This window comes from Ptychodera flava, chromosome 7, assembly GCF_041260155.1.
Source record: "Ptychodera flava strain L36383 chromosome 7, AS_Pfla_20210202, whole genome shotgun sequence".
Lineage (NCBI taxonomy): Eukaryota > Metazoa > Hemichordata > Enteropneusta > Ptychoderidae > Ptychodera > Ptychodera flava.
In genome coordinates this window covers 18,828,475-18,839,573 of record NC_091934.1, presented here as the reverse complement: position 1 = coordinate 18,839,573, position 11,099 = coordinate 18,828,475, and the positions used below count along the sequence as shown (strand labels likewise).

The window sequence follows — 11,099 nt, the reverse complement described above, 5'->3', positions numbered from 1 at the left end:
GTATGTGATAGTGTATAAAAATGTGCTCGTGCAGACATTGAAGGTAGAGAAGATAACTATTCATCTTATGTGAAGCTAACTTTGAAATTTTGGTAAGTCTTAACTCTGGAAAACAGACACTGCCAACGTTAACACTAACGACTACGTCTTTACACTATCATATACATTCTCTTCCCTGTACATGTATTAGAATAGGACGTCCTGATAGCCTGTTCACTTCGAAAACTGGAACGGTGATTTCTCTGCAAGTTTTGTAAAATGGGCGCAGAAACTTTACAGAAGTGTAATCGAGCCTGAACCTCACTGAACGCAGCATCTAACACAACAGAATTTGGTGTTTTTGTTGAGAAAACGGGTAAAATACTTACCGCTGCTACCACTGCTTTTACGGTGGCCCAAAACTACCTGTTCTCCGCATTCAAAGTCTGCGTCGCATTCAATTGTTTTTCTCTCACATATGTCTCCGCATTCAAAGTCTGCGTCGCATTCAATTGTTTTTCTCTCACATATGTCTCCGCATTCAAAGTCTGCGTCGCAATCAAATGTTTTTCTCTCACATATGTCTCCGCATTCAAAGTCTGCGTCGCAATCAAATGTTTTTCTCTCACATATGTCTCCGCATTCAAAGTCTGCGTCGCAATCAAATGTTTTTCTCTCACATATGTCTCGGCATTCCAAGTCTGCGGTCGCATTCAATTGTTTTTCTCTCACATAAGTCTCCGAGGTATGCCTCAGTGTACGTTATTCCGCGAAGCATAATTTCTATCGAACAGCGCTCTCAGACGGTCGCTATTGACAACGACGAACATTGTATCAAGTTATTTTCAATAGATTATCGATCGAAAATTTGTTTGGACGCCGCTTGTGCCGGGCGCTCGTGTGTTGAGGTCACGTCATAAACATTTCCACAATAACCCATATATTGACTTATACACTTAAATATCAACATTGAAGGTATCCGTTGGTTTCCTGTACTGAAATTAAATCGACGACAATTTTTTTAGTTTTGGTGATACTTTTACGTACGTTTCGGCACATTTTGGCGCACCTCGGCGTAGTTTGGCGCCATTGTGAACGGGGACTACACGCGAGTGAGCGAGACAACAATGTATCAATTTCGGACAAAAGGATATCGATCGATAACGTTCACTGCACGATTACAGTGGAGACTCTACGCCCGTTCGCCTCTGTTCTGTGTTATTCTTGCAGTTTACTGGGATTTTCATAGTTAATATTCGCCAAAATTTGGTATAAATTACAACAACCTGACTGGTATTTGGTCTGTATAATTGTCGTCGATTTAATTTCAGTACAGGAAACCAACGGATACCTTCAATGTTGATATTTAAGTGTATAAGTCAATATATGGGTTATTGTGGAAATGTTTATGACGTGACCTCAACACACGGGCGCCCGGCACAAGCGGCGTCCAAACAAATTTTCGATCGATAATCTATTGAAAATAACTTGATACAATGTTCGTCGTTGTCAATAGCGACCGTCTGAGAGCGCTGTTCGATAGAAATTATGCTTCGCGGAATAACGTACACTGAGGCATACCTCGGAGACATATGTGAGAGAAAAACAATTGAATGCGACGCAGACTTGGAATGCGGAGACATATGTGAGAGAAAAACATTTGATTGCGACGCAGACTTTGAATGCGGAGACATATGTGAGAGAAAAACATTTGATTGCGACGCAGACTTTGAATGCGGAGACATATGTGAGAGAAAAACATTTGATTGCGACGCATAAGCTTATGTGAGAGAAAAACATTTGATTGCGACGCAGACTTTGAATGCGGAGACATATGTGAGAGAAAAACAATTGAATGCGACGCAGACTTTGAATGCGGAGACATATGTGAGAGAAAAACATTTGATTGCGACGCAGACTTTGAATGCGGAGACATAAGCTTATGTGAGAGAAAAACATTTGATTGCGAGGCAGACTTTGAATGCGGAGACATATGTGAGAGAAAAACAATTGAATGCGACGCAGACTTTGAATGCGGAGACATATGTGAGAGAAAAACAATTGAATGCGACGCAGACTTTGAATGCGGAGACATATGTGAGAGAAAAACAATTGAATGAGACGCAGACTTTGAATGCGGAGAACAGGTAGTTTTGGGCCACCGCTGCTAGCTTTTGCTGTCAGCCATCTTGTTTTACACCCTCAACATCAAAATGTGTTCAAAGCTATCGTTTTAGATGACCAAACTTACGGATTCCATTCCAGCATAGCAACTATCATTTCCCTACTCAAGCTATCCGGCACGGTGTCAAAGATATCATTTTCATTCAAAAGCTACACTTTCTTAGGTACCCCTGATTATAAACCTGACAGCATACGTCCTGGATAGTTAGCGGGCTGTGCAGTGCGTGGATATGTGTGGTGTGGTGTTGTTTCGACTAAGTCTGGCCTCCCGCTGGACATTGTTTCAACTTTTGCAGAGTTGATTTTTATGACCGACTCATGTTACCGCTTAGCTCTTAATTGCACCTGACAGTGTTGGCAACACCTCGATTTAGACGATATGTCTAGTTCGTCTAATGTCAATGCTTCAAAGCAATTCACTGTATTAATTAGGGGCCTCATTAATTATGTTCATATCTAATTCTGGGCAAGCCAAAATAGCTAGAGGTCTGATTTTTTTGTATGCCGGGATAACCACGGGAGCAAAGATTTATGACAAATTGTCACGTGACCTCGATGAGCTTTGACGCCTAATATACTTATATGCCTATAAATCAGTAGCCATAAGGGCTGGAGCTTTCATATTTAGTAAGATGGTAGTACTTATGGTGCCACATTACGTTTGTCATTAATTATGTGCATAGCTAATTCTGGGATAGCCAATTGAGCTAGAGGTCTGATTTTTTGTACATAGAGAAAACTATCGAATACAATTTTTTGACAAAACATCACGTGACCTTGATGACCTTTGACCTCAAATATACATATATGTCCATAACTAAATAGCCACAAGCCTTACCTCCATATTTTGTATGGTAAGAGACCTTATGACAGCTAATGTTATACCTCATCAATTATGTACATATATAATTCTGGATAAACAAATAGAGATAGAGGTCTGAATTTTGGTACAGAGAGATAACTATGGAAAACAATATTTTAGACAAAATGTCATGTGACCCCAATGATCTTTGACCTTAAATATACATATATACCTAGAACTGAGTAATAATTAATGTGACAACCTTCATATTTGGTATGACAGGAGACCTTAATATGATACAAAATGTAGCTCATCATTTATACAAGCTGCGTCGGCCCCTACAACACTGCTTGCAGCCTTTCATCTTGGCGGCCGAATTGGATTTTCTAGAAACCAAAAAATGGTTTCTTCACATGACCTAGGGGGTCTAGTTAATTTGAATTTTTTTGTGTAGCAAGCTTGACCTGAGAACTTTGGAATTTGCAAATAAAATTGAGTACTTTCACGTGACCTTGGCCGCCATATTGTATTTTCATATCGTAGAGATGATTTTATTTAAGTTATAGTGACAATGTATGGGAGCATCGGTGTTACGAAACTGAGATATTTTTGGATTTGAGCATTATTTATACACAAAGTGAATGCGTATTAAGATGTTGCGATTCAAGTTGCAAATTCTTTTTGCATAACTAAGCTCACAGAATTCTTTTACTCACCCTTAGCCCCATGAGCCTGTAAATTGCAAACTGATAGAAACCACGACACACATATTCAAACTACAAACATCATACACCATCCCCACCTTCGAACCGTTGCTTTAAGCGTAGTGGTGATTACTTCGTGCGTCAGGCCAAATAAATACTCCTTCTGGCCTGACGAGCAATACATTATCCCATTATGGAGTAATAATAGCAGATCATATTGGAGACTAATCAATAATGTAGAAAGTAGAAGATTGGATATAGACACATAAAGGCTGTATTGATAGGTTGAACAATCTGAATTATGAAAGGAATTGCGGAATGGAAAACCCAACATCGTGAAAAACATAACAAAGGTTACTGCTTTCAGTGGCGATAGCAATGTGAGAGTGATGTCGATCTTGTCGATATATTAAGTTTTATACAAAGCGCTATGGACCTCGCAACTCTTAACACGTACGGCTCAGAGACAAAACACCATTAACTTGAAGACGCAATCAACTCCTGAAAATATAATTATGATAGTGACTGATTGGACACAGGATGCAGGTTTTTGACTTTCAAGTTGACTTGCTGGTAGCAAGTTTGTTTGTTTCCCCTTTATTGGCAGTTGACATCATACATACATTATCCAAAAGATAGACGAGCTGTTGCGTTGGACTAACGCGTCAATGAGGGAACGTCTGCCGCTTTTGTAATATAAGACATAATACTTCAGAAGCAGGAGTATAATTACATTGTCAATAGAATATATGTAGAGGGAAATTGTAATTGCGTGCCGGCTGGTAAAGGCGAGATTGCGAAACACTGACATTGTTTCTGGAATAAGCTTCATTCATGTTGAAATAATTGTCGGGTAATTGCCTTTAAATGTCAATTAAATAATACACCTTAATGTCAGTGTATTCATCAGTGCCTTCAAAAATGTCATCATATCCAGCAGTGCCCTTCGTATGTTTGCCAGTGCGCTTCGTATTTACAAGTAGTCAACTGAACTTTATCCTGCAGATTCATGGTTTTCTAATGTTCTACGAGAGATAAATACTTTATTGAACCAACAGTGAAGGATTTTCTTACAACGTATGAATCATGTCAGCGGACTTAAAGCCATTCGAATAATGATGATTTTCTGAAAGCGCTAAATGTTGCAGATATGTGAGTGAATATCTCAAACTGCTTATTCTATAAACCACACCTTTGTGATGCACAATTATCAATCAACTACAAATGGAAATGCATAGTTTGCTACTGTATAATTTTTGACAATGGTGGACTGTCTCTCTCTTGAAAACCGTTACTGCATGACTAGCTAACTGCCGAAACAACTTGCTAAAACGATTCACACACGGGCTTTGACATATTTCTTGCATCGGGTTCGTGTGCATTTTTTCCAATAGACTCCCTACTGAAGTATCGGAAGTAATATTCGTTTTGATGAGGGGTGACTGAAATTTGTCAATGCTTTATAACAGTAAATGTACGAACCATCAAAGCAAAGTCTTAAACATACAAGAAATGGATTTCTTGTATTTACCATCTGTATACACTCCCTGTAATGCCAAGGCCACATTCATAAAATGGATAAAATGTATGTCGGCAAGTTCTAAGAATACTGAAAACATACTTGACCACCCTACTTTGAGGTCCTAGATCGCTTAGTTATAGGAGTTATCCAGATATACTACCAGAGAATCAAGCATTCAAGGCAAGACTGTGCCTTTTAATTGATACTTTGCTGTTATTTGCTGTGTAACGTTATCTGATATGTATGACGTGATTAAATATAAGGTTGTATTCGATAGCTAAAACATTTACATATGTTTGTTTGCCGGTTCATATACTTAATTGATACTGACTCATAATGGATTGCTTTCCGTATAAATATCAATTTTCAAAGACTGAGGCATTGATGAATTCATTTATTCAGGAAATAAAACAATACACCAATATATCTACAGTGTTCAAATGTTTGGCACATTCATTTTATGTATTCCTTTCGTTACTGTCCCAGACGTCAAACCTGCCATGAATATTTGAATCAAATGTCACATAACTAAAATGTCTTACAATATGGAAATGTGAAAAACGCATTCTTTTCTGACAAGCAAATATATATTTACCAATAACAAGAATTTCTTCAGCTAGTCAAGATGTTCAGGTACAATAACATTTACAACCAACTTAAGGCGTACCCTTAATTTCTTCAAATGACGTAGTTCCAATGATATACAGTAAAAGAGTCGTCCTTAGACAGAACTGTACAGAGTACTCTCCACATGAACTGAAGTGCTCAAAGGAAAGATTCTGAGGACTTTGAAAGTTCGCTATTTCTCTAAATGATAGATTTCCATCAACTTTCTGCTTCTAAAATGTACAGTCTTGATCATTTTCCTCGAGTTATCTGGATTAAGTGCTCGAAAACCTTTCCTTTTTCTTTGTGGTGATAATTTGCACTTCATGACAAGGTGAGCGCTATTTCATTATATCTGATGAAACCTGGATGAGTAGGAATGACACGCAAAGAATCTTGGGTATTTTGCAGAAAAAAACAGACAGATACTATGATATAACATTATTGAAAGACATGTAAGATTGTAAATTCAAGTAATTGATAATTTGCATATTATGCAAACTTTCTTAATTAGGGATATATATATATATATATATATATATATATATATATATATATATATATATATATATATATATATGACTTGAATTGATCAAGGTTGATGTAACTCGCTATGAACAATGAAAATACTACGAAATAACAATAATGAAAAAGTTATTCAACATTCTAAGATCAGCTACTTACATCTGGATTGAATTGATTAAAATTGACGAAACTTACTATCTACAAAGGAGATATTTTGATGTAAAATTCATGAAAGTTTTGTTTGCATTTTAAGATGAACTAATTACTCGTTTGGTTTTCATATTAATGAACATTCCCTTTTAGCGATGTACATCAGAAATGATTTGATCAAATTTGACAAAACATATTATGTACAATGAAGATACCATGCAAAAGTATTATAGAAAGCCGTTTAGCATTTTTACATGAGCGAAGAACTAATTTGCATATATAACTAGCTTTCCAAGGTAGGGATATTAGACTGGAAGGAATCTACTAGCGTTTACGAAACTTTCTATCTATATTGATGAGACAATGTTATCAGTGAAAGATATTTTGCTTTTTTACGTCAGCTGAGTTACAGTTTACATTTATAATGAGCTTTTACAGTTACGCATGTAAAGCTTGAAGGACTTGACCGAAGGCAATTATACTTGCTATATAAAGTGGTGATACAATGATAGCAGTCTAAGAAATATAATTTTACGTTTAGCTAATTACACATTTAATGACCTTTAGAATCAATGGGTGGTGAATAATATTTATGATACCTATCATAACAGTTTCAAAGAAGTTGCAAACTTTTGGCAAAAGCTTCAATTTACAGACGAGCGCAAAATGTACATAAACACGAGGCATTTTGAATTCATGTGGTTTAGTTTTGATTTCATAATAATTGCTCTGGTCTAGCTGTAGACGATTCTGTTCTACATATCAATTGAAAGCAGACGATTGCATCAACCTTGTCAGGTGTCATAGTTGCTGATCGTTATCATGTATACTTTAAATCACATTGCACTGTTGCTATCCATTTCGGTGCTGGTCGTGAATGTTGTCAGATGATTACACAGACAGACAGTTGAGGTCATGTTCGACTCTGGGGATACCTAGGGATGAAAAAATGGATTTCATAATGTTGCAATGCTCACATTTTTGACTAAATACAATTGCTCCTTCGTGCATCACCTTCTTGTATAAATTCCGGCAGTTTTGGTCCTGGATGGAACTAGACTCAAATATAGACATTAGATTCAACAGCAACGTTTGGATGTTAATATACGCGTCAGCGTGGCTTGCCTTTTTGCTTTTACCGGGGAAGAAATAGTTAAGTTAAGAATGACCTTTAATTCATATATGACATTCATATTCATCTGCGGTAAATTCTTATGTTGCGAATTTTACCTTGCAGCCGTCATTCTTCCAGGAACCAGACGCTTCATTCAGATAATCACAAATAGTATGCTTGACGCTCATAGAGAAACTGAGATCTCGCTCTGTAATTTGAATATGAATTTCAAAAATGAACGAACTATATCTCGCACAAACCAAACACTAAACAAAAAACCAAATTAATTAAAATCGCCGATATGTAAATTATGATGCACCCTTGTTTGTGTAAATAAGTAATGGGTATATCGACATGCAAGACTACGTTCTTATTGCTTTCAAACATTACAACATCAATAATGTATATAAAATCGTTGACGCGTAAACTTCATACAGTGAACACCACCAAGGATTGAAATTATTTTCCAATAATGTCCCTTTTATACAATAAACTTCATTCCATTACTTATTTGATCAAAAAAATTCACGATGGAATTTTAATGGTGATCACCTGTTTAATTACACATGATGGTTTGAAAAAAATGTGCTGGTTTCAGCGAAATTTAAAGTCACAAAGGCTCTCTCTCTCTCTCTCTCTCTCTCTCTCTCTCTCTCTCTCTCTCTCTCCCTCACTCACACACACACACACACACACTATAGGTGCGGTGCAGACAAGACACTAAACTTGTTCACTTACTTAGTTGCAGAGTAAAAGTCAAGTAATATCCTCCTATCACCAAAAGTAGTGCTCAGGGATGAAAATAGTTGAAATACCGCAATCAAACTGCATATCAACAGAAAACTGGTAACCACTATACTTATTGGAATACTCAACCACATGATCAAAGATATAAGCCATAGTATTCCCATCGATTGCGTCTGAACTCTTCAAATATATAATAACTGCATGAAACAAATCGGTTATCTGTAATCAACATGCAGAAACGATTACTTACCACTTGAAAGTATATTAAATATTCCAGTGTTTGGGCAAAAATTTCCAGTACACGGTGAAATACAGTTTAATAGCACTACAATCTTTTTATTATCAGTGTCTTTTTTGTATTTATAATTTTTTTATTCGAATCACCTGAAAGGGAAGACATTCTTTTAAAGCTAGATTATTTGACAACTTTGGACAACTTGGATTCATCTGATGAGTTACGTGTGACATAGAGATAAAACCGTGAATAATCATTCTGCACAAGGCCAAAGTAGTAGTCCTCTATTAATCCAATTATTAGGCTGCAAGTATCACATCAGACTTGACACGTTTGCACTATTTTAAATAAACTGTTCTTCTGAAAGTGGTCGTTTGAATCGAACGAGAAACGCGGGAAAGTTTGTAGAATTTCTAAGTTTGTGATGGATTGGCAGGTGCCAAGGCGACAACAATGTCACATGTCATCCCAGAATCCCCCTATGGGACCTAGCAAAGTTTGTAATTCTCACTCTGTACTTGAAGCATAAACAGACATAAAGAATATCACCCCTAGTGTGCACAAGTTTGATTTTATTCTGCCTTTTGGTTTATGAGCCCCCTACTATGAATTTGATCTTAATGCGTTGGTGTTTGAATAGATATCGTCGGGAAGAAGCAGGCACAGGTGATCACAGTCTTGATCATGCATATTAACAGCGATTACTATCCTTAATATTTAGTGCTTAAATGCCGCTCATACAGTTATAGGAAGGGGAATTTCCACTATCACACTGTAAATGGGTAAATTGTCAGTCATTAAATAACCTACCAGGTTCATATTACAATTTACGACTATGGACTGTAAAGCACAGCGGATGGCAATGCTAAATTGACAAAAAGTATGTTAGAAGAAGGGGCCAATCCCTGCCAGTGTGAGAGGGTAGCCAAAAAAGAATATCTTCACCAAGGGGACTAAAAGATCGTTGCTTAGAGATGTAATTTGTATGTTTGAGTCGATTTTGGCTTCTGAACCTCACCTATACACCTTTGTTAGCAGCTAATCCACTCAGTTCATTAACAGTATCTGTAACATTAAAATGCTTTTCACTATGCACATGATTGGTTGAAGTAAGGAGAAGGGGTTTCCAGAGCATAAGTTGAGATACTGTGCTTAAATGCTCTTTAAAGCGGCATTGATTTGTGTGAAGCCTTTGCAAATCACTTTTTATTCTCAAAGGTATGTTTCTTCAGAAAGGATTAGCAAGGAAGTATTGTCTTAAATTGTATCCCAATTTACATCACCTGAGTGCCCAAAGTTAATACAATACTCGTAAAAGTCCTAGAGTTTTATTGCCAACATCAAGCTTGTGTTTGTTTATTAATGTTATAGTGTAAGCATATACCCTGACTTTCATTTCGAAATTGATATCGAATAGGCAATCAATCTTTGAGTAGTAACAGGCTAACATTAACAAGCTGCCAGATTGCTTCCCTCTAACACTTGCCTTTAGCCACGGCTAATCAAGACCTCAGCTCAGGTGTATGCCTTGTCACGAAAATAAAACTACTTCTACAATGTTTACTCCTCAAAATACTAAAACCCTTCCTTGAACTTACACAGGCTTTGAGAAAAACAGTTGGGAGTTGCTATAGGAAATGTGTGCTAAGTTTCTGGTCGCGTGATTCATCCGGCGCGCCGAATGAACAGATTGAACGTTCTGGTAACCTTTAACAATCAAAAGAAGTAAAAATCAGTTCCAGACGCACAGAAAATTCTCAAAAAATGCAAGATCAGGAAAGCTTAAAATAGCGTGATTCATTTGTGTTTTTTGGAAAAGGATTTATCAAAATGGATAATAAAATATTGCTAATATGCCAGCTAATATGATGCAAACGATTTAGCTTGTTTTTGACTTTTTTGAAATGGCGCCAACTTTCAGTGAAGGTCCTCTACATGATATAAGTTACACGACGATTTAACTTACGTTCATTTCAAATCCGTAGTAGGTGACATCATCAATTTCAAGATAAACACCTTCTGTTAGAACATGTTCTTCAGATGCCGGCGAATCGCTGGCAAATATGATGGCGATATCTTCTTTGGTTCCATTGACTAAATATTGCCAATACAAGACTTTTGTCATTAATGCTGCAGAAATACTTTATGGATTCACTATGAGATGAACAGGCATTGCACTAAATTTAGATTTAGATGTCGATCGGCAATCGCTTATTTTGGGGAAACGTGTTACTTCAGCCGACCTAAGAACCAGAATTAGCATTGTACCCAACACTTCACGTCAGCAATCATGTCGCATTTCTCCGATAGATAATCATCTATCGGGCTTGTGATACCTTGACCCCTTTCAGTCCTGACTTGCTGGTAATTTACCACAGGTACCACTATGTATGAAAGGTAAGCAAAAGAAACTGGATCAATTACAGAAAAAGACAATACAAAAAGCAGAAAATGCACAAATATATGTTGAATAAGGTTTTTTAGCAAAGCAGTTCAATTGGCTATTAAACGAGTTATTTACCATCTAAGTC

General features: G+C 36.9%; 1 long non-coding RNA gene across 1 annotated transcript; it reads right to left on the bottom strand.

Moving 5' to 3' along the window:
* Positions 1-5,570: 5,570 nt before the first annotated feature.
* Positions 5,571-10,662, bottom strand: LOC139136946 (uncharacterized). Its single transcript, XR_011553274.1, has 4 exons — positions 10,535-10,662; positions 8,325-8,552; positions 7,703-7,794; positions 5,571-7,407 (listed from the first exon to the last, which is right to left on the bottom strand). It is a non-coding gene; the product is annotated as an uncharacterized lncRNA (long non-coding RNA).
* Between the last annotated feature and the right edge of the window lie 437 nt (positions 10,663-11,099).